General features: G+C 38.5%; 1 long non-coding RNA gene across 1 annotated transcript in view; it reads left to right on the forward strand.

The window, feature by feature from the left end:
* LOC110260265 overlaps positions 667–23,953 on the forward strand; it is a 32,618-nt gene continuing 9,331 nt past the window's right edge. Inside the window, exons 1-2 of the long non-coding RNA XR_002343229.1 lie at positions 667–1,951; positions 21,240–21,307. This is a non-coding gene — a long non-coding RNA (uncharacterized LOC110260265). The remainder of the gene's footprint in view (positions 1,952–21,239; positions 21,308–23,953) is intronic.

Genomic DNA, 23,953 nt, shown 5'->3' on the forward strand with positions numbered 1-23,953 from the left:
GTGCTGGCCCTCTTGTAACACTGAGGTAAAAGTCAAGAGAACATGGAAAAGCAGAACCCTCCTATTGTGAAGCTGAGAACTTAACTAACCCTGGAACATCTTGTCTCCAGATTTCTTTTTATGTGACTTCATTTAATATGCTTATGATTTAAGACATTTTTACCCAATTGTTCTACTTTAAGTAAAAAATATTTTAACTGGAAAAAATGGTAATATGCAGAGTACTTGGTGGTCACCAAGTGATGAGAGATAATGTCTTTAAACCTCTTTTATCATTTACCAATTGGAATTAATACCTACCACTTAGGGTTTTTTTTTTTTTTTTTTTTTTTTTTTGCGTGTATGAGAATAAATGAGACAATACATTTAAAATGAGATAAAATGCTTTTGTCAGGGCCTGGCACATGGTAAACTCTAAATAAATAGTAGTTAAAATTATTTTATTTTATTTTGTTTTAGAGCCACACCCACGGCATATGGAAGTTCCCAGGCTAGAGGTGAAATTGGAGCTGGAGCCGCTGGCCTACACCACAGCCACACCAACATGGGATCCGAGCCATGTCTGTGACCTACACCACAGCTCATGGCAATGCTGGATCCTTAACCCATTGAGCAAGACCAGGGATTGAACCAGCATCCTCATGGATCCTATTTGGGTTTGTTAACTGTTGAGCCACAAAGGGAACTCCTGAAGTTATTTTAAATTAAGACCTCTACCTTATTTCATTTTAATAACTACCTTAATAATACTCATTATTAAAGTACCTGCTGTGATGTAGTGGGTTAGGGGTCCAACTGCAGTGCCTTGATTGTACAGAGGCATGAGTTTAATCCCAGGCCCTGCAGAGTGGGTCGAAGGATTTAGCAGTGCCACAGCTGTGATGTAGGTTACAGCTGCAGCTTGGATTCAATCCCTGGCCTGGGAACTTCCATATGCTGTGGGTGTGGCCATAAAAATAACAAACAACACAAAAAACTCATTATTTGGCCTAATGAGACTAAATACATTGGAGGCAGGCACAAACTTATTATGTGTATTTTTTAAAGTCCAGTATGAGGCACATGGCCAATGCCCCATAAAATTTGTAAAACAAGTGAATGTAGTAGGCATGCAATACATTTTTATTAATTTAATGAATAAAACCATAAATGGATGAGTGAATGAACTAGTTTCTAGTGACTATTGGCTACTCTAAATTGATAGAAGAAATGATGACATGGTGTCCAAATAAATTCTGTGAAAATTTTTATAGGTACAATTCCTCTAGAGAATTTAGGATAACATGTTAATATGAACTCTTCATGGAATGTTGTGTTGTGTCTCTTACTGTTGAAAAGGCAGTTCATTGCATCATGAGAAATTATCCTGAAGCTTCTCACATTTCTTCTTGAATTTTGTTAAGGACAGACTTGTCTCTCACCCTACCTGGAATTTTATCAGAGAATCTTACTGGCTTATGTAGCATCAAATTTCAATTTATGTAATAAATATTTGGCATTTTGCCATAGACAGAACTCATTAAACAAATGGAATGCTCCAGAGAGGTTTCTACAGAAAAAGATGTTCCTTGTAAAAGTCTGTGACTCCTGCTACTTTCTTTCTCTTCTGAACAGATGGGCTCATTCTGGACACCAAGCAGAATTTCAACACGAATGTCATCATCTGTTGGTCCCAATCTTATCACAACAGTTTGTATTTTTAAAGGAAATACATAAAGCTGAAAGATAATATTCTTTTCTTTTGCTCACAGGAAACATGCCTTGTGTTTTTCCCTGAAAAGTTCTGGCTCACATAACTCTTGACATGACAACTAATCTCAAAACCCATTCTTGTTTTGGAATTTTTTAAAAGGATGATTGCAAGTTCTGCAAAAATTATAATTTAAAAAGCAAGAGCTCAAAACTTTGAGATGTTTTTGATGCTGGTTCAACAGAATCCAGTTTACCTCAGGTCAGAATAAAGGAAATGACTTAAACTAATGATTAAATTTGTGTAACATCCTCTGGAAAGAAATAAATGATTTAAGTCTAAATATTTTATGAGCCTAGAGGCTAAATCTGAGAGAGATGGTTTTCAAAAGCCAAAGCCATCGAAGAATTAATGTTGTAGTTTCTTTGGTTGCTCTTCTGGAAAGCCACTGAAAGATTATGGGCATACAGCTGTGGTTGAGGGGGAAAAGCCGCTAATGGGACAGTGCCATGTGATTGCTTCATTTTATAGATGAGCTGAAAGATGACCCTTCTTGGGTCTACAAACCCCCAGTCAATGGAGGACTCAGCTTGTGGTCTGAGAAGGACAAATATTCATTCACAAACTCATAAATCAGTAATGACAGAAGGGTCAGTGTGGCTGATTTAGGTAGAGCCTGATGGCACTGAGGAAGCTTTTTTCAGTGGTAAAATTTTAGCGGTAAAACTGGTTAAAGAGGGGCTTCATCTCCAGTGTGAGAGAATAGTCAGCCAAAGACTTTGTGAAGCAAGGTATGCAAAAAGTTTGAGAATGACAATTTCACTCTCTGAATTGGAAGATTGTTTTTGCATGTTCACACTGATTAGGGAGGTGTGAATTATAATCTTTGGCAAAACTGAAGACAATGTTGATCACCAGACTCAGAGTTCATTGCCAAATAATGTGTCTAAAATTGTGCAGAAGTTACCTGCTGGCCTAGCGTGCCTCAAAAACTCTCCTTCCACTCTGACCCTCCCCTTTTCCTCTTGCCATATTTCGACTGCATCTTTCAACAATTTCTAACAGGGATTAGATAAGGTTGACTATTTGAGAAAAAGTTGAATATGTCAAAAGACATTGCTAAGCTACACATTATTTTCAAAATTTGAAGGGTACAATCAGACAGAACACAGAAAAACAGAATGAAAAGAAAGCCTTTCAATGCTACATGGAGGGGCAGAGGAAGATGTGAGCCAATCTTTAGAAAAAGGGATATAATTAACATATGGCCAAAACAAAAACATCGTCTGGGCCCCTAAGGCAGTAATATTACCTTTTCTGAAAATATCTACATGAGTCCTTCAGGGACTCATTTATAATTTATATTTTCTTCTTATCTTGGGAATGACTATTTTTCTCAACTTGCATTCTTGATGGTGAAAATTATCTCCAATACTTGAGTTTCTTTTAAAAGTTATCTGATGGAGAGGATAAAATGTCAACATGTGTCAAAGTTACATGTGGGTTGATCCAATTTAAAGAAGCAATCTTTTCAGTACAGTATAAAATTATCACTGGACTGTACCCTAATATTTCCATCTTCCTATCTGAGCTGTTGTACTTGGATCTTTTACTGGTATATCAAACTCAGCATGTATAAGATTGAATATCTTTCCTACCAAATCTTCTCTAATTTTACCTTTCAGTAAGCGGCCTCAATATCTTCCCAGCAATGTAGACTGGTACTTAAGAGCCATGTCTAAGCCATTCCACCTCTCTTGCACATATTCATTTGGCTATCTAAATTCTATTAATTCTAGCTTGACAGTGTTTCTCACATTGCTCCTCTCCTTCCATTGCCACATCTCCTTTTCTAGTACAAGATCTTAACTTCTTTTTTTATTAATTAAACCTATTTTTTATTAGGGTATTGTCAATTTTCAGTGTTGAGTCAATTTCTTCTATACAACATAGTGACCCAGTCATTCATATATATACATTCTTCTTCTCATGTTTATCTTCCATTATGGTATATCCCAAGATACTGGAAATAATTCTCTATGCTGTACAGTAGGATCTCATTACTTATCCATTTAAATGTAATACTTTGCAGCTACCAACCTTGAACTCCCCATCCATCCCACTTCTTCCCCCGTCTCCTTTGGCAAAGAAGTCTGTTCTCTATGTCTGTGAGTCTGTTTTTGTTTTGTAGGTAGATTAATTTATGCAATATTTTAGAATCTACACATAAGTGATATCAATAGTATTTGTCTTTCTCTTTCTGACTTAACTTCACTTATTATGAGAATCTCTAGTTGCATCCATGTTGCTGCAAATGGCATTACTTTGCTCATTTTATGGCTGAGTAATATGCTATCATATATATGTACCACATCTTAATTCATTCATCTGTCAGTCAAGTCCTTAAATTCTGACCAACAGTTCTAGGGTGTTTTCCAACATTAACAACCGATTCCTTTTTTAAAAAAAAAAGCAGTTGCTGCATTACCTTCTTGTTGTATCATAGAAAGATATTTGGTCTTTATCTCCCATTCCTGGCACAGAAGTCCTAAAGCCCTTGGAGTTTTCTGAGTGATAGGGTGATAGAAGTTTCTTTTGTTCTAATGAGGTGACTCTTAGGGAATCCCTGGATACCTTCAGGGTGGGGTTTGGTCACCAGAAAGACCAAGCCTTCATTCAAAGCTTAGAACTTTCAGACCTACTTTCCCAACCTCCAGAGAGAAAAGCATCTGGAGATTGAGTTAATCACCAATGGCCAATTATTTCCTTAATCATGCGTATGTAGAGATCTCTAAATGATGGGGTTAAGGAGGGCATCTGGGTTGGTGAACACATTCATGTGCCAGATTAGTGTACACCCCAACTCTAGGATGACAGAAGCTCCTATACCCCGGACCTTTCTGGACCTTGTCTGGTGTGCCTCTTTATTTGACTGTTCATTTGTATCTATATTTTTTATTGTTTTTAAAAATTTTAGTGGAGTATAGTTAGTTGACTTAACGATGTTGTGTTAGTTTCACGTGTTCTGAAAAGTGATTTAGTTATACATATACATATATCCATTCTTTTCCCTTATATTATTACAGAATATTGAGTAGCATTTCCTGTGCTATGAAGTAATAATATCTTTTGAAGTAACCAGTAAACATAAGTAAAATGTGTTCCTGAGTTCTGTAAACCATTATAGCAAATTATTTAACCTGAGGTGGGGGTCTGGGAAGCCGTAAATCATAGCTGGTTTGTTGGAAATATGGGAGACCCAGAATTTTCAACTGGCATCTGAGGTGGGAATGGTCTTATGGATCTTCCTGCTAATACCCAGAACCCCACTGAAAGGGCACCCAGTAGCCTCTACTGACCACTTCCACATCTTTGACAAATGTTCTGCATATATCCATCTTCATTTGTATGAAGTGCTAAGAACCAGCACCTTGTGAATATCATGCCAGAAAATGATATAGCACTGAATAAGTATTATTACTGCTGTGTTGACACTATAAAATAAATTAGGAATTTAAAAGAACCCAGAATCAGATAACTCATTAAAGTATATTTAGGAGTTCCTGCTGTGGCTCAGCAGGTTAAGGACCCGACGCTGTCTCTGTGAGGATGCATGTTCGATCCCTGACCTCACTCAGTTCATTAAGGATCTGATGTTGCCACAAGCTGTGGCATAGGCTTCACTACAGCTCTGATTCAACCCCTGGCCCAGGAACTTCATATGCCACAGATGTGGCAGTAAAAAGAATTTTTTAAATGTATATTTATAATATATATTATATACATAAATCTAGGCCATATATCGAATTCTAAGCTTGTCAGGCCTTTAACTTTAGAACAATTTTTAGTGGCATTGTTTGAAAATTATTTTCATTTCTAGGAATAAGCAAACTCAGATTATCTGGTTTTTAATTAGCGTAGCCAATATATATTGAATTCTTTTTTTTTTTTTTTTTTTGACTGTGCCTATAACATGTGGAGGGTTCCAAGCCAGGAATCGAACTCGAACCATAGCAACAACCTGAGCCACTTCCTTAATGACAATGCCCAATTCTTAACCTACTGTGCCGCAAGACATATTGAATTATGATGGTCAGTGAAAAATTAACACCTTAAGGAGTAAACTAAATCATGCTCTGGGCATTTCTAAATAATTTAATTGTTATGACCTCAAACAATGTAGTTTTCACAAATGATTCAGTAAATAAACTTATCTAACTTAATTTTACTCAAATCTTCTCAAAAATACTTGACCTTAGAAATTCTTTTTATTTGTAGTACATATTAAAACAAATGGGCAACATGGATGGAACTAGAGACTCTCATCCTGAGTGAAGTTAAGTCAGAAAGAGAAAGACAAATACCATATGATATCACTGATATCTGGAATCTAATATACAGCACAAAGGAAGCTTTCCACAGAAAAGATAATCATAGACTTGGAGAATAGACTTGTGGTTGCCAAGGGGGAGGGGGAGGGAGTGGGATGGATTGGGAGCTTGGGGTTAATAGATGCAGGCTATTGCCTTTGGAATGGATAAGCAATGAAATCCTGGTGTGTAGCACTGGGAACTGTATCTAGTCACTTATGATGGAGCATGATGATGTGAGAAAAAAGAATCTATATATGTTATGTGTAACTGGGTCACCATGCTATACAGTAGAAAATTGGCAGAACACTGTAAACCAGCTATAATAAAAAAATCATTATATATGAAAAAATAAAACAAATGGTACAGAATTTGGCAAACATACACATAAAACAATAAACAAAAAAAATTGTCTTACAAAGGAGAGGTTTTTTCATTCAAGGAATGAATATTTATATGCCCACTATTTGCCAGGCAAATACTTTTCAGTACTCAAATGTAATCTGAGGATGGAAATGGGAAATAATCTGATGAATAGGAAGCTAGAGTATCATGCTGATTCAACATGATTAATCCTCTCTACACAGTGTTGCTTTCCTGGTATGCCTGCTGGGTACATACCATGAGTCAGTGTAGACTTTACATGATATTTAGTTGAGATTAAAGACAGAACTACCGAAAAAATCAGGTCGGCATTGCACCTCCTGTAGGCCCAAATTTATCTGCATAATTGGCTCAGTTAAAAAATTACTTAGTCAATGAATATACTTAATATAGTTATAAAAAGAGAATCCAAGGTTATTGGCTTTAAGCTTAAGAGGAAAACTTAGATTAATTGGAGTTAATCTAATTTTCGTAACTGGACTTCTCACTGTGGCACAGTGGGTTCAGAATCCAACTGCAGGTGTTCCCGTTGTGGTGCAGTGGGTTAACCATCCGGTGTTGTTGCAGCTGCGGCTTGGATTCAGTCACTGGCTTGGGAACGTCCATATGTCATGGAGTGTGGCCACTGGAAAAAAAAAAGAGAGAGAGAAAGAGAAATAAAATTTCACAATTTATTTCCTGACAAATTATTAATGAATGTGCAGACTTCATAAGACACAAAAGTGGTGATTTCTCTGTGCAACTTGGTTTGCATTTCCCGGAATGTTAGTGATGGCCCTGTACTGATTTATCTAACTAATGAACCATTTTATGGGCCAGAGAGCTTTTCCAAAGAGATGGGGCCACATGCCACCTTCACAAGCAAGAGTTTGGGAACTGTTGCTAATTGATGTTGATGATGGGGTGGGGAGGGAATCCAGCCCTGCTAGCTAACCCATTTCCGAGCAGCAGCTGAGGGGCCGCAGGCAGGGACCTTCACATAGCCTATTATGCTGATGGGAGGAAGTCCCCGAGGGGAAGACTTTGAGTTAAAGGAAGGAAAGTGCAGGCAGATGAGAGGAAATTTTCACTTTGGAAGCCTTGAGATTGCATCATTGCCATGGGAATTCTGCCATGGCGGGGGTGGGGGTGGGGGTGGGTGGGAGGGTGGAGAATATACATCTCTGCTGGATAAAGAAAATGTTGAATTTAACTCATCTTACATCCTCCATTACCATGAGCCTGATCGTCATCAATGTTTAATTATTGAATGCCTGCTGGGTACATGCCCTTTAACTAGGAAATATGCAGCTCTTGTAAACCATGGAAAGATGATAGGGAATTTCTATGAGACTTTTTGGAGTTTGTTTTGGCCACACTGTGGCATATGGAAATTCCCAGGCTAGAGATCACATCTGAGCCACAGCTGGGGTAACGCCAGGTCCTTAACCTACCATGCCACAGTGGGAACTCCTCTAGGAGACTTAACAGAGAAATGAGCAGTCACATAGTAAACATGAAAATTACATGTAAATAAATACATCTGTGTGAAATGAGTGAATACTGATAGCCAAATGGCTATTTTGGCTTCGAATTAGAGTTCCAGATTGGAGATGACACATTCAAATTGAGAACAGGTGCTAATTAGTTTATAGTTAAAGCATTATAATATTTTAAAAGCTTTTTATAATCTTTTTCAATAGTTACTGCACTAATAACTGTTACATTGAGCTTAAGAAATAAATGCTATTTAATAAAGGTTAGTTGTGAAACTATTTTAGGTCCTCAGAGTACTGGGTTCTTTAAATCCAGAGCATTATTACAACCCTTTCTTCCCACAGGTGGCCCATTGAATTTCTGGGATCACTCAGATAACAGTGACAAACACAAGTTGTTTAATACCAGTAGGGTCTCTGGCCTCTTACTTATAGGAAAATTATTTGGAAATGGAAATAAGAATTTCTTGGTCTTTAAACATCTTCACAAGTTAACTCAAATAAGATTCAAATACTGAGGAAATTAGAGGAAAATTATCTGCCTGTTGGGGAAGGGGAACTGATTTCTTTAATTTGAAATCTTGCCTCTCCTGTGTGTGGGAGTGATACCGCCAGCACCCTTGCCCTCCTCTCATTCTATCCCAGGCCTGGTAAGAGGCCATAGCCTCTATCGATGGTTACCAAGGTGGGCAAGTTGGATTAAGTGCAGGCTCTCTCTTCTTCACTGCCACCCACCACTCTATACTCAGAATAGTTTTTTTCAAACTTCATTACACAGTTCAGTGTAATTCAAGGATGTTGCCAAATATGTACCAAAAATGACTTTTTCCGAGGTCCAGAGAGATCAAGAAGCTAAGACATTCCCAAGGGAAACCGTCTTCGACACATCTGTGTTCCTAATCTGACTCCTTCCATTCCATATGCTTCGTTCTTCTGACTTCTGTTTTGCAAATCTATACCTCCTTTTGGAAACCATGCCTCTTAATCACAGAGGTGGATCTCCTCCACAGCCCTTTCTTCTCTTCTACAGAGGTGCAATTTTTTCAAACATGAGATATTCATTTCAAAGTTATGTTTTTGGTGGATTGGGCAAGAGAGTTGATGGTCCATGCTGACATTTCCTAAGTGGCTTGGCAAGAGCCAGAATGAGTATGAGGTCTCTAGTACAAGTCGATCTGAGAGAGTTGTGAGCCCACAGAATGGCAATGCCTTTTCCCAATTGTGCAGTGAGGAATATTTAAAACACACACACACACAAACACACACACACACACACACACACACACACACACACACCACCTCCCAAAGCACATCTCAATTCTGATTGATTGTGAATTCCAATCGAACAATAAGAGAAATATTTTTCTCACAATCATACTTCACATTTTTTAGGCTAGCAAAAAATGGTATTTCCCTTCTTCCATTTTTTTCCAAATATTCCTCTTAATGACTAATGCCTTTTCTTCATGAAGACCCTACCAAAGCTCTGAGATTCCTTCAGGTTTTCCTGAGAGGAGAGAGAAGGTTTGTTTCTTCAAGTTATCTTTTATTTTTCCAGTTACATTTTTAGCACAATAACTCAGGAGATTCATGAATTCCTCATTTATTCATTGACTCATTCCACTGATGTTTGCTGTGTACTGCTATGTGCTACTTGATACTGGGGGGAAATATAAATATAAACAAGATATACTTTCGGTTCTCAAATACCTTGCAATATCATTAATTGTAACAATATATGAAAAGTGCTGTAGGAGTTTTCACTGTGGCTCAGCAGTGAAGAAGAGGGACTAAGAGTTAAGAACCTGACATAGTCCTCCTAAGGATGCCAGTTTGATCCCTTGGCCTCTCTCAGTGGTTTCAGGATCCGATATTGCCACAGCTGCAGTGTAGGTTGTAAATGTGGTTTGGATACAGCGTTGCTGTGGCAGCTGCAGCTCCAATTTGGCCCCTAGCCTGGAAACTTCCATATGCCACAAGTATGGTCCTAAAAAAAAAAAAAAGTGCTGTAGAAGGTGCTAAGTGGACATGGAGAATGTTCCAATTAAAATTTCCTTGGAGAGCCATGGTCCTATTTCCCATTTATTTCTATCTGATGGTGGGAAGTAACAATTCAGTTATGAGAGAAACATTTCTTTTTCCTTATTATATATTCATACAGAACTATCTCTCAGAATTAAAATTTGTGTTTTGGAGATGTGTGTGTGTTCCCTCCAACAATCCTCTGTACTCAATTGGAAGAAAAAATTGCTACACTTTCAACTTAGAGTTATGGGTAATGTTGCAAAGGATGACTAGACTTGAAGACCCTAGTCGCCTGAATATGTTCTGAAATGTCTTCATTTCACCTTAAGGATTAATGATTCTCACATTATAAATATCTGTGAGTTTCATCAGCTTCACCCTTGCCAGAAAACTGCTTGCTGTTGTAAACGCATGCAACCATTCTCTCGTTACTGTAACTTTCCAGTTACAGTAACTTCTCTTCTTCTGGATCCACAGTTTTCTCAGGTTGGGAGAGAGGGAAGGGTCAAATATGGATTAAGGTCAGCGATGGTGTGAAGATGTAAAGTCCATCCATCCATTTATCCTTTGAATATTTGTTCAGCAATTGCTATGGAACAGGTACTGTGTTAGGCTCTGAGGAAATAATGTTGAGTAGGACACACCCAGATATTGTGGCACACTGCTAATTGTCCCTCTAGATTTAATCTCCTCTTTCTTTGTTTCATTTTACTTCCTGTGGCATGCAGAAGGCCCCAGGCCAGGGACTGAACTCAAGCCACAGCAGTAACCCAAGCCACAGCAGTGACAATGCCAAGTTCTTAACCACCAGGCTACCGGGGAACTCTTCCCCTTTTAAAATACTGTTGAACTTGTGCAGCTTTGTCCTTTTCCTCTTCTAATTGACAGGGGGATAGTAAGAAATTTGGAGCCCTCCTCATTCAGAGATGGAGGCCCTGTGTTGAGGAAAGCAGAGCCCTTCCACCAGCTCTGGATTGCCCTCATCTGAAGTGTTATATGAAAGAGAAAAAGACTTGCAACCTGTATAAACTGCATTCTTTGTGGTCCTCTTTGTTAAAACATTTGACTCGGTTCTTTAACTAACACAATCTTTGCCTTCATGGAGTTTACAAACTATAAGGAAACTTAGACATTAATTAAGCAATCTAAAAATAAATGTATACTTACAAACAGATAAAATTTAGGAAAAAAAAGATAAAGTAGTATTATAAAAGCATATTATGAGGAGATATGACTTAGAGGGGGTCAGGAAGATTGAGAAAGAGCAAGAATGTAGTGAACACTTGAGATGTGTTGAATATTTAAAAAATAATGATTTTACATTAAGCCAGTTTTTGAAGGCCATAACCTAAATGTTTTTCTGCATAAATTTTTTCTGCCTGATGCAGTCTTTGGGTTTGAAGGAGCAATTACAAAGGTCTTCTATGAGAAACAGTCAAGTGAAATAATACAATCAAATGGAAAATATTTAGCACTGAATTAAGATGAATTATGAAACAATAGTGTCTAGTAAGTTGTATAAGCTGTAAGTCTTATGAAAAGGAAAAAAAAATCTAAATTCTGAACAGAAAACCATGACTAGTATTTCAATTATAAGACTCAGCTTAAAAAAGAAAAAGCAGAATGTTTCTATAAGGTAAATCTACATGGGCAAACATAGAAGGACACCTGAAGTCCATAGAAAACCCAAGCAAAAACTACAAGCATTTCTATGATTAACGAAAAGAATAAGTTATTTTCATCTAAGTTGTTGGCTTGTTGTCTACCATGATCAAACACAACTGACAACTTGCAGACTTAGAGCCAGAGACTAATGGCAACTCGCAGTGTGTACTGACAGTGAAGCCGGCATCAAATTAGAACAGTGCTGCACGGAAGAACGGGTAACAATTTTAGAATGATAGACACAAGCAACTTTAATTAAGGTGAGGCAAAATCATGCAGTTTTACAGTCAAGGGGCACTGCATTGCTGGAGAGTGTCCAGGTACAAGAATAAGGATTCCCTGGTAGCCTAGAGGTTAAGGATCTGGCGTTGTCACTGCTGTGCCGGGGGGTGGGAGGGGGAGTGGGGGGGGTGTTGTGGGGTGTTGGATCCCTGCTTGCTGCAGGTGCAGTAAAAACAAAAACAGAATTAAAAAAAACCCACCAAAACAAAACAAAACAAAAAAGCAAAGGAAAGAAAACAACTCATGGATTAAGAGCTGAGCATATCTGTAGCTCCAATTTGACCCGTAGCCTGGGAACTTCCATACACTGCGGGTGCGGCCCTAAAAAGACAAAATAATAATAAAAATAATAAAATTAAAAAAAAGACCTGAGCACATCTGGTTATTCTAGTTTAATTCCACTGTGGTCTGAAAGCAGACATTTCTATTCTTTTAAATTTGTTATGATGTGTCTTATGGGCCAGAATGTAGTCTATATTGGTGAATGCTCTATGTGAGCTTGAGAAGATTATTCTATACTTGTTTTTGTTTATGTTATGTCTAATATGTAGATAATTTGGACTTGAAAACACAGGGGATTGACTAGATCCTCAATATTAATCTAGAGCGTATCTACTTAATCACATCTGGTACAAAAAATGTTAAAAACAACCGGTAATCAAGGTAAGGAGTAGCTTTTTATCCCATACTACTTTTATATATTAAACTATTTTCCCATTTTACTCCATGACAGAGCATCTTAGTCTCACCAAATTAAGAGACAATTATGCAAAAGAAGTAGATATATCAAGAAAAACTATGACTTTTGTAAAATATTGACTTGGTTAGTAAGTAAGTTCACATGCTAAATTAAATATGATTTGCATTTAGTACTCCAGGGACAAAAGAAAACATTCATTGGGAGGAAGAGAGTAGCATGAAAAATGTATGAGTAGCTAAAAGTATGGATAGCAAAATAGACATGAGTATAATTCTTTTCTATATAAACAGAACATTCTACCAGTAGATATAATCTCAATAATTATGAAGATGACGCATTTGCACTTCATTAGAAGTTACTGGAAGTGTTTTCCAAGAGAATTCTGGTCATTTAAACAAATTTCTTTTGAGAGGAAATAGTTTAACATTATGTTTCAACTACTCCATTGTCTAAAGAGGAAGAATACGTGTTTCTGGAAAGCTACCTTTTAAAATGGAAAGAAGAGGAGTTTCCTTGCGATGCAGCAGGTTAAGTATCTGACATTGTCACCACACAGCCTGGGTCGCTGCTTGTGGTATGGATTTGATCCTTGGCTTGGGAACTTCTCCATGCCATGGGCATGGCCAAAAAAAATGATAATAAAATAAAATAAAATGGAAAGAAGTTTCAAAGAATTCATTGCAGATATCATCCTCATCTGTTCTGACATAATTCTATGATGATAGTAAAAATCAAATTTAAGTTAAATAAATATTAATATCACCATCAGTTATTACTACTTTCATAGAAATTAAAAATTGATCATTTTGAAAAAGAATTGTGGTACTACGAGTGAAAAATAGAAAAAGCTAATAAAAACAGGAAGAAATACATTTGTTTGAGAAGCAAAGTATATTTTAATATACTCAGTCACATTCACATATTTTATCACTTTTGAGGCATTCTAATAGGCATCATGAAACTCATAAAAATCCCTGTGAAAGTAGGTGTTTATTTATCAGATGTTTACGGAACACCTACTACGTCCAGGCACTGCTAGGCTCTGAAGATATGATGTTGGGCCAACATAGTTACCGATATCTTAGAGTTTGTAGTTTCCTGCAGAAGGGCCAATATATTTGCTAGCTCTTAAATAGGAGGAAGTATGATTTCCTAGAGGAACTTAAAGTTGGTCTGTGCCAAGTTAAAGCATAGAACGCAAGAAAGAACTTGAGGCTGGAGAGAGGAGTAGGCAGTGGTGGTTCTTTCAGGGCGGGCGGGGGGAGGGGGGAAGAGCGCTGCTTTGTAGCATTTTCTGGTTTCCATAGGATACAGGTTCCTACTACGTCCAAATTTAAACTACCAGTGGTTAAACAATCAGCTTGCAAAATTCCAGAGAATGTAGCCGTCTGCATGCCAGTGCCAGACAGTGTTAGCTAACTCCAACACTCGCCTTTTCTCATACAGGGATGTGATCATCAAGGGCCTCGTATGCCATGATAAGGAGTTTATTATCTCAAAGGACCCCGAAAACCATAGAAGGAATTGTGTTTTTAAAATATAACTTTAGGAGTTCCCGTCGTGGCTCAGTGGTTAACAAATCTGACTAGGAACCATGAGGTTGCGGGTTTGATCCCTGGCCTTGCTCAGTGGGTTAAGGATCTGGCGTTGCCGTGAGCTGTGGTGTAGGTCGCAGATGGGGCTCGGATCCTATGTTGCTGTGGCTCTGGAATAGGCCGGTGGTTACAGATCCGATTAGACCCCTAGCCCGGGAAACTCCATATGCCATGGGAGTGGCCCTAGAAAAGGCAAAAAGACAAAAAATAAAAAAATAAAATAAAATAAAATAAAAACAAATAAATATAAAATATAACTTTGGCAATAATATGGGGAAAAATTGGAGAGAAATGGGAGAAGATATAATGAAATAACTTCCAAGGCTATTGCAAGGGCCCAAGTGGCAGATGATGATGGCTTGGACAGGGGTGATAGCAATGGAGAAAGAGAAATAGAAAAACTCAAAAAATGTTTTGAAGGTAAAATCAACAGGACTTAGTGATAGATTCAGTTGTTAAGGAAGAGGATGGTGTCTAGTATAATTTACAAGTTTCTGACTTGTGAAACTTGATGGGTGGTTGGTTGGCAGAATCAAGATAAAAAGCCCTGGGGGGAAAGATCATGAAATCAGTTTTGGATTTGTAGATTTTGAGTTGCCTTTCAGCTGCTTTTCAGTTTGTCTTTCTCCAAATATGAGATTGGGAGAGGTCTTGGCTAAAGATAACCTTTTGGAAGTCAAGGGTTCAATTAGATGAAAATTGATACCACATGCTTGCTTTATTGCCTAGGAAAATGAGTGAGGAAGATGATGACAGCTAGGAATAAGTCTTGAGATTGTACAGCATTTGAAGATCAAGCAGAAGAAAATGAGCCAGCAAGAACCATAAGCAGTGAAGTAGGGGGAAAACAGGTGTTCAGTGTCACAAAACAGACACACACACACACACACACACACACACACACACACACACACACGGAAGGAGGGGGGAGATAAGTGGGGGCTATTACAAGGATACCTAGATTTCATTGAGAAATAAGAATAGAATCTGGGACTGGTTGGGAATTGAAATTGGAAGCTCTTAACTTTTATTATATGCCATTTTGTTTTTATTGTAAATGTCATATTATATTTAACACATTATATATAATTATATTATTAACATTGTTAGTTTACTATGGGTCAGACACTGTGCAGTATTTCATATACATATTTCTTTTGATTCTAATAACGACCCTGTGAGAATGATACTACCTACTAGCTCCATTTTACAGATGGGAAAATTAGTTTTAAAGAGGTTAAGTAATTTGGGCAAGGTCAGGCTAATTGATAAGGAGCCAGAGCTCACACTCAGGTTTAATCGATTCTGAAGCTCTACTCTTGAGCAATATACAGATTGGCATGAGCCACTCCCTCTATTGCCCTCTCTTTCAGGGGCCCACACACTTCTGCTTTTCCCCATAGGAGAGCTCCTATGGGGATGAGGGCTTCCTCAGCTTTAGCCTGTACATGGTCCATCATTGTCTCAGCCTTGACACTTAAGGAACTCAGTTGTTGCATCGAAATTAAAAACCCAGGGAGTTCCTTCTGTGGTGCAGTGGATTAAGAATCTGACTGCAGGGGCTCTGGTCGCTGAAGAGACTTGGGATTGATCCTTGGCCTGGCACAGTGGGTTAAAGGATCCAGATTCAGTTCCTGGCCTGGGAACTTCCATATGCTATGGACGCAGCCATAAATATATACATAAATTCCAAACCCCACAAAAGAATATGATCAGGCCAGTTCATCTAGGATATAGAAAGAAGGAATCCAAGTGTCCTTTCATGAACCAGAGTGTAGCCAGGGGTTGAGGATGTGAGGAGAGTAGGGATTTTAGGCAGTGAGCAAGCAGAAACAAGGTGGCCATGCAGGACATACTCTCAAATTCTCAGTCTTTTGGAAACTTCAACATTCTTTTGGCTTTCTTCCCTAAGCATATCAGCATGATGCTCTCAATATTGATTGAATACTTTTTTTTCCCCTTTTTTAGCCACCCCTTTGGCATATGGAAGTTCCCAGGCCAGGGATGGAATCTGAGCTGAAGTTGGACCTATGCCTCAGCTGCAGCAACACCAGATCCTTAATGCACTGCACTGGCCCGGGTATTGAACCAGAGCCTCCAAAGAGAGAAGTGGATCACTAACCCACTGCACCACAGCAGTAACTCCATTTTTTTTTCTTTTCTTTTTAATTGAATACTTGGACTATAAATGACAGAAGCCCTGCTAGAACTTCTTAAGCAGGAAAGGGACTTTTATCATAAGGATATTGATGATCTCACAGACCACAAGGGGAGGAGTGTTGCTGGGTCTCAGGAATAACCAGAAGCTAGGATCAAAGTGCTACTAGCCCGTCAGATTTTTATCCCTATGTTCTTCTTAATCTTGGCTTTGTTTGCCTTTCTCATTGCAGGCTGTTTTTTTAACACATGGTGAAAAACGTGGCTGGCAATCTATTTTACAGCTTATAGTTTCAATCTCTGGAATGAAATTGACTTGTTGTTTCTCTGGTAGGAAACCTTCAGTGCCCATGGTAGGGAAATTTAGGCTCATCTTAGTAAATTAGCCACTCCTTATTCATGCAAATGGTTTTCGAGATTGGGTCCTTTGGACGAATTTGGATTAGTTTTACCCTTGACCAATTAACCCCGACCATGAAATGGGTCATATACGAACATGACATCTCAAAACCCCATAAAACCGAACTGCTTTGAGAAGAGGTGGGAAGAGGAAGAAGTTCGCTCCAATCCATTTTTTCTGATGGCCACCTCCCTCTGCTGTGGCTTGCACATGGCCCACCAAAGTCTTAGCCCAGACTCTTAACAAGCTCTATTCCCATGAGAGTGCTGAGCTGACTGATCTCACGTCTCATCTTTGTTTATCATAGCCCAGCTTGTTGAAAGCAAAATCTATATTCATTTTCATTTCCCTTATCTTAAGATCAGTTTTCTATCTACGGTAATTTGACTTACATTTTCATTGCTCCAAGACACTACTTTTGCCAGGGTTGTCACTGACTAAATCAATGAATACTTTTCAGTTCTTATCTCACAAGAACACACTTCAGTTTGTGTCATTGTTCACCTGTCTCTGCTGGCAGGGACTTCCTGTTGGTTGCTTTTGGGATCTATTTTCCCCTTCTTAGTAAAATAGAGCTCCATTTTCAGCTGGACCATGAGGTTGCCCAGAATTTGTTGTGTATTTTCCAGCCTCCTTTGAGGCAGATATGGCTAAATTCTGCCAATGGATTGGAAGAAGTGTTGTGTGAAGTGAGGTGCAAAATGTCGAGTAAGTGTCTTTAAAGGGAGTGGTGCTCCCTTCTTTAGCATGTCCTCTTTCCTCTGAGATGAATCTTGAGGAATCAAGTTGGACTACCAAGAAGCTGAATAGAATGTGGAAAGAACTGGATGATAATGGAACAAGCACCATTAGGAGTATCAGATGCCTAGCTCCACCCCTAGTCTGTGTGAGAAAGAGTTAACCTGCAGCTAAGTCTCATCCCAACCCAGTTCTTTCTTGAAACTCTATTCCCTTCCTCTGCTTACTTTCTGTTAATCTGCTCTTTACTGGTTTTCCTCCTATTATTCTTGATTTTCCAACTCAGACTTCTTTTCCTTGGCCCATCCCTTATTTGTTGCCTCCAGGGTTCCATCCTGAGGCCTGTGCTTATTCTAAATATTCCACATATATGAAGCCTCATCAATACCCATATTTTGAATGGATGTCTTATGCTACTGACTCAGAAATATGTCTCTACAGCTTTTCTCTCTTCTGACTAGAGACCATGGATACTGCTGGATTCTGAATGGTTTCAATATTCTCTTCATCAGTTCCTCATCCCGGTCAGTGGCTCTACCATCTAGTCTGCTGCCTGAGAAAGAGATTAACTTTCCCCAAACTTTTTTCCTGATCCATTTCAGCTTTCCTGTAGCCAGTCTTCTCTTATTTGTACTGATTTCCACCTGCTGTCAAAGTGGTTGTCTAAAAGCAACACTGATCAAGTCACTTGCCCAAATCACAAATCCTTTACTGCTCTCTGTTGTCTAAAGCATCTAGTCCATTCACCTTAGTGTTGTATGATAGAAATTTCAGGGACATGCCTCTTTCTCTAGGCTGATTTTCAGCAACATATCCTTCAGATCCCCAAAGTCCAACAATACTGAACTAGTCATAGCTCCCCAGTGAGCCATGCTGTCTCTTACTTCTACACTTTGTAGGTACTGTATGCTTTAAAAATAAACTTTTTCTCCAGGGCAGGATTTTATTCTCATTTCGTAATCAATTCCCACTTATCCTTCAAGACTCAATGCAAATATTCTTTCCTCTGAAAAGCTTTCCCTGACACCTTCAGGTGTATGTAGATTGATACTTTTTTCAAATCTTCTAATAACATCCTATATAGGCACAAGCCTGAATTATATCTCTTATGATGCTAATCACATTCCTTACACACCTGTATCTCTTAGTTGAGGACCTATTTCTTTATACCTGGAGTTTTGTCTTCTCCCTGGCACATTGTAAGTACTTAATAAAGTGTTGAAATTACTCATGAATTTAAAAAGATAAAACTATAGGAAAATCAATGTTCTGTTTCTAGCCTCATGAATTGAGAGCCTGACTGTGGTGTTATCAGTGGCAGGAGATGAAAACTGGGGTTGCTGCTCAGTGCACAATGATTCTCTGAGCAGCCTTACTGTATTACCTTCCCTTTCACTTTCTCCCCTTTATCAAACTTGGCAGTGGCCGTTAATCCAAGGGTAGAGACGCTAACTGTGTCTGGGCCAATAGGATATTGCCTTCCCAGACTTTTGGCAGTTTATGGAGATCTGCAGAAACTGATGCTTCTCAGGCCTGAGTCACTTGATGTGAGTATCCTAGAGAAGTTCATGAGCTATCAACCCCAATGATTTCTTGGATCTGCTTTGATTTCTGTCTCTGCAAGATCTGTACTGCCCAGCCTTTGCTTCTCTGAGCAGCCCTCTAACACACTCTCCTAATTCATTTGGATTAACTAGAGTCAGGTTTTTTTGCTTGCAAATAAAAGAATCTCAGGCAACGAACCAATTATAAAAGCACCGAAGGACTACAAACATGATTGGCAGGTCCTTTGTGCCATGAATTAATGATTAGGTGCTCTTAAATCCACACAGCAAAGCTCTTTGAGCAACCAGATTTCATAGCTAAGAGATTAGATTTAGCAGAAGCAAAAGTGGACAAATACAAAATAATCTTTCCACAAATTGTAATCAACTCAATCATTTTTTTGTTTTCAGGTGTCCTATTCTCAAGTTTTTCATCAAAAGGTTATATTTTCCCCCTTCAAGAAGCTGACTTTTCAAGTCAAATTTAAAATGCTATGTCAAGTTAGTGAAGAATTTTGGTTTAAATTGTTCCTAGAGATGAAGTCTACTTTCCCTCAATGCCAATTAAAATGATATAGTCTGACAGAAGGTAGTATCTGAGTTTCCATAGCAGCTGGCACTAAGAAGCTTTGCTTACTAATTAGCCTGACAGTACACTCTGAAATTCCCTCTACCCAAAGACCAGAGGTTAGAAGATATGGCCTTTTTATAAACATAACCTTAGATGACAGGAAACCAAAAAGAGCAGCCTTACCCAGATGAAACAGAAAGGGGAAATGTGCTCAGCCAAAGTGTTAAATTCAAGCCAAATGTTGGCAGAACACTGGAAAGAAACTACCCTCTCCCGGTTTGTTATCACACAAATACTCGGTGGAATACTTAATTATCAGAAGGACTTAAAGGCTTGTTTTGTAATGCAGTACTGGTATCTCCAGTACCCAAGCTCTTGAAGCTTCATCACGAGACATGATTTAATCCTGATTTAGAGGACATATCTCTGTCTGATGATTCAGCTCCATCACTTCCTGTCAACAAGAATGCTAATGTTGTAAAAACTCTTCACGTACCCAGTGGTTATTTAACAAAGTAATCTCAGCTTTCAGGAAATAGAAAATAATCCATCAAGCCCAAGGGCTTACTGAGAATTCAAAGCTACATCACAACGCCCAGGTGCTAAAGCTTACCCTGAGCTCTGTTTACGCTTATTTTGGACTCAATTCTAACTGGTTATAAAAGTATAGTTTTATTACTCCCTGTAGGTGAGCAGCAAATCAGATTCAATAGAAGGAAGCTAGATAAAAGTAATAAAAATGATTTCTATTACACTGACATTGAGAGAAGGGGCAAGGAAATTATAGAAAAAGCAATCATAAAACTACAAAACATGTACTTGACTAGAATCATTTTGAGGAAAGGCAAATAGGCTTGTTTAGCTTAGTAGCCCGCAAGGCAACTATGTATTAATATTATTTTTGGGCTTTCTTATGCCTTTTTATATTTTGAAATTATAAAGAAAGATACTTTCTTAATAGTGATGATTTATTTTTCTTTTCAGGGCCACACCTGCATCTGAAAGTTCCCAGGGTAGGAGTCAACTTGGAGCTGCCAACCTACATCACAGCCACAGCACATCGGATCTGAGCCACATCTGTGACCTATGCCACTACCTTGCAGCAATGCCAGATCCTTAACCCACTGATCGAGGACAGGGATTGAATCCTCATCTTCATAGACACTATGTTGGATTCTTAATCTACTGAGCCACAAGAGGAACTCCAATAATAATTTTAGAATGGCAGCTATAAATTTAACTCCTGGATATAAGTATGTACTGTGTTCAGGAAAAAAAAAAAAAGTGTAACAGCACCCAAAGAGAGGGTTATGGAGAGGGTAGTTGCACTTGGGTGGGCACTGGTGTGGGACATGCCTATAAGCACCAGGTGACAGGGTCGGGGTGCAGTGAGGCACAGTGGGCACATTCCATGTGCTGGCTGCTTTGTGGATGCCCTCACTCTTCCCTTCTCATTTATTAGAATTAATTAATCTGAAGCTAGAATTAATTAATTAATTTGAATCATATGTCTGTATATGCCAATATCCAGCAGCAAATGTTTCATTTTATTGAAAAAATAAGTATGATTTATTTTATGCAAACATTGTGCTGTGAACTAATGTCGACACAAAGGCAATTCAGATATGGTCTTCACTTTCCAGGGGCTTTCAACCAGTGACTGGGATAGTCATATGCACAAGACATTCAAATGCACATCTATCCAGAGGAGGTAAGAATGGGACATTTACTGAGCTCCTACCTTGTGCCAGGCTGTGTACTAAGCAGTTAAACATTTTATTTAATCTAAATCTCATAGCAGTCTTAAGAAGGAGTTATGACTATCTAACTTTCATAGATGGGGAAACTCAATCTTAAAAGTTCAGTAAACTTGCCTATGGCCACTAAGTTCTGGAAACTAGGGAAGATAGATTCAAATTCCAGACCCTCATATTTATTTTCTCAAAGGCTTTTCTGCTCTAACTTTAGAGTCTGTGTTAGTTTGATACCTAGCAAGATGTTTATGAGGCCCTTGTTTGCTGTGCTGTGCTGTGCCTAGCAGAGTAAGGGCATCTCTTTTGGAGAGTGGAGCAATGATAAGAGGAGGAAAGGACCTCTGTGGGGGTCATGTTCCTCTCTGTTATCCTGAATGGTCTCTATGGAAGATGATGCTCACCTCTGAAATGATTTAGCACTTTGGTTTTTTAAACCCTCACTCCCCACTCCCAGAAAACCACTAGAGCTTGTCAATGAATTCTGTAAAGTTGCAGGATACAAAATAAGTATACAGAAGAAATCTCTTTCATTTTTACACACTAACAATAAACTCTCAGAAAGAGAAATTAAGGAAATAATCACAGTTACCATTGCACCAAAGAGAGTAAAATACCTAGGGATCAACCTACCTAAAAAGGCAAAAGACCTGTACTCCAAAAATGATAAGATGCTGATGAAAGAAACTGAAGATGACACAAACAGATGGAAAGACATCATATACTTGGAGTGGAAGAATAAATATTTTTAAAATGATTATGCTTACCAAGGCAATCTACAGATTCAATGCAATCCCTATCAAAATACAAACAGCATTTTTCACAGAACTATACATTTTTAAAAAAATTGAATGGAAACACAAAGACCCCAAACAGCCAAAATAATCTTGAGAAAGAAGAACAAAGCTGGAAGAATCATTTTCCTTGACTTTAGACTCTAGATGGAGTCACCAAACAGCCTGGTACTGGCACAAAAATAGACACATAGATCAATGGAACAGAATAGAAACCCCAGAAAAAAAAACCCATGCACTATGCTCAATTAAGCTATGACAAAGAATGTAAGACTATATAATGGAGAAAAGACAGTCCCTTCAATAAGTGGTGCTGGGAAAACTGGAGAGCTTCATATAAAAGAATAAAAGTAGAACATTCTCTAACACCATATACAAAAATAAATTCAAAGTGGGTTAAAGACCTAAATGTAGGACTGGGTACTACACAACTCCTGGAGGAAAACATAGGCAGAACCTTCAGTGACATAAATTGCAGCAATATTTTTTTGGATCTGTCTCCTAGAGTAATGGAAGTAAAATAAAAAATAAACAAATGACCTAATTAAACTTAAAAGCTTTTGCACAGCAAAGGAAACCATAAACAAAATGAAAAGTCAGCCTATGGACCGGGAGAAAATATTTGCAAACAATGCAAGCAACAGGGATTAATTTCCAAAATATATATACAGCTCAATATAAAAAAAAATAAAAAAAATGGGCAGAAGAAGTTCCTATCATGGTGCAGTGGAAACGAATCCCACTAGGAACCACGAGGTTGCAGATTTGATCCTGGACCTCACTCAGTGGGTTAAGTGTCCGGCGTTGCCGTGAGCTGTGGTATAGGTCTCAGACTCTGCTTGGATCTGGCGTTGTTGTGGCTATGGTGTAGGCCAGCAGCAAAAGCTTCAATTAGACCCCTAAGCTTGGGAACCTCCATATGCTGCAGGAGAGGCCCTCAAAAGACAAAAGACAAAAAAAAAAAGAAGAAAGCAGAAGACCTAAATAGACATTTCTTCAAAGAAGACAGATAGCTGACAGGCACATGAAAAATGCTCAGCATCACTAATTATTGGATGAATGCACATCAAAACTACAATGAGGTACCACCACACACCAGTCAGAATGACCACCACCAAAAGTCTACAAACAGGGAATTCTCTTATGGTGCAGTGGGTTAAGGATCCGGCATTGTCACTGTAGAAGCTTGGGTCACTGCTGTGTTGTAGGTTTGATCCCTGGCCCTGGAACTTCCACAAAACTCAGGTGTGGTTAAAAAAAAAAAAAAAGTCTACAAACAAGAAATGCTGGAGAAGGTGTGGAGGAAAAAGTACCTTCCTACACTGTTGGTGGGAATGTAAATTGGTGGAGGCACTATGGAGAACAGTACAGAAGTTCCTTAAAAAACTAAAAATAGAGTTACCACATGACCCAGCAATCCTACTTCTGGGCATATATCCAGAAGAGACAAAAACTCTAATGTGAAATGATACATGCACCCTAGTATTCATAATAGCACTATTTATAATAGCCAAGACATGGAAGCAACATAAATGTCCATCGACCAATGAGTGGATATATAAATGGAATGTTACTCAGGCATAAAATGAATGAAATAATGCTACATGATGTACCTAGAAATTATCATACTAAGTGAAGTAAGTCAGAAAGAGAAAGACAAATACCATACAATTTCACTTATATGTGGAATCAAAAAAAAAAATTATACAGGCGTTCCCATCATGGCTCAGCAGAAACCAATCTGACCAGCATCCATGAGGACGCAGGTTCAAACCTTGGCCTCCCTCAGTGGGTTAAGGATCCGGCGTTGCT

The sequence above is a fragment of the Sus scrofa genome, chromosome 4 (genome assembly GCF_000003025.6).
Source record: "Sus scrofa isolate TJ Tabasco breed Duroc chromosome 4, Sscrofa11.1, whole genome shotgun sequence".
NCBI lineage: Eukaryota > Metazoa > Chordata > Mammalia > Artiodactyla > Suidae > Sus > Sus scrofa.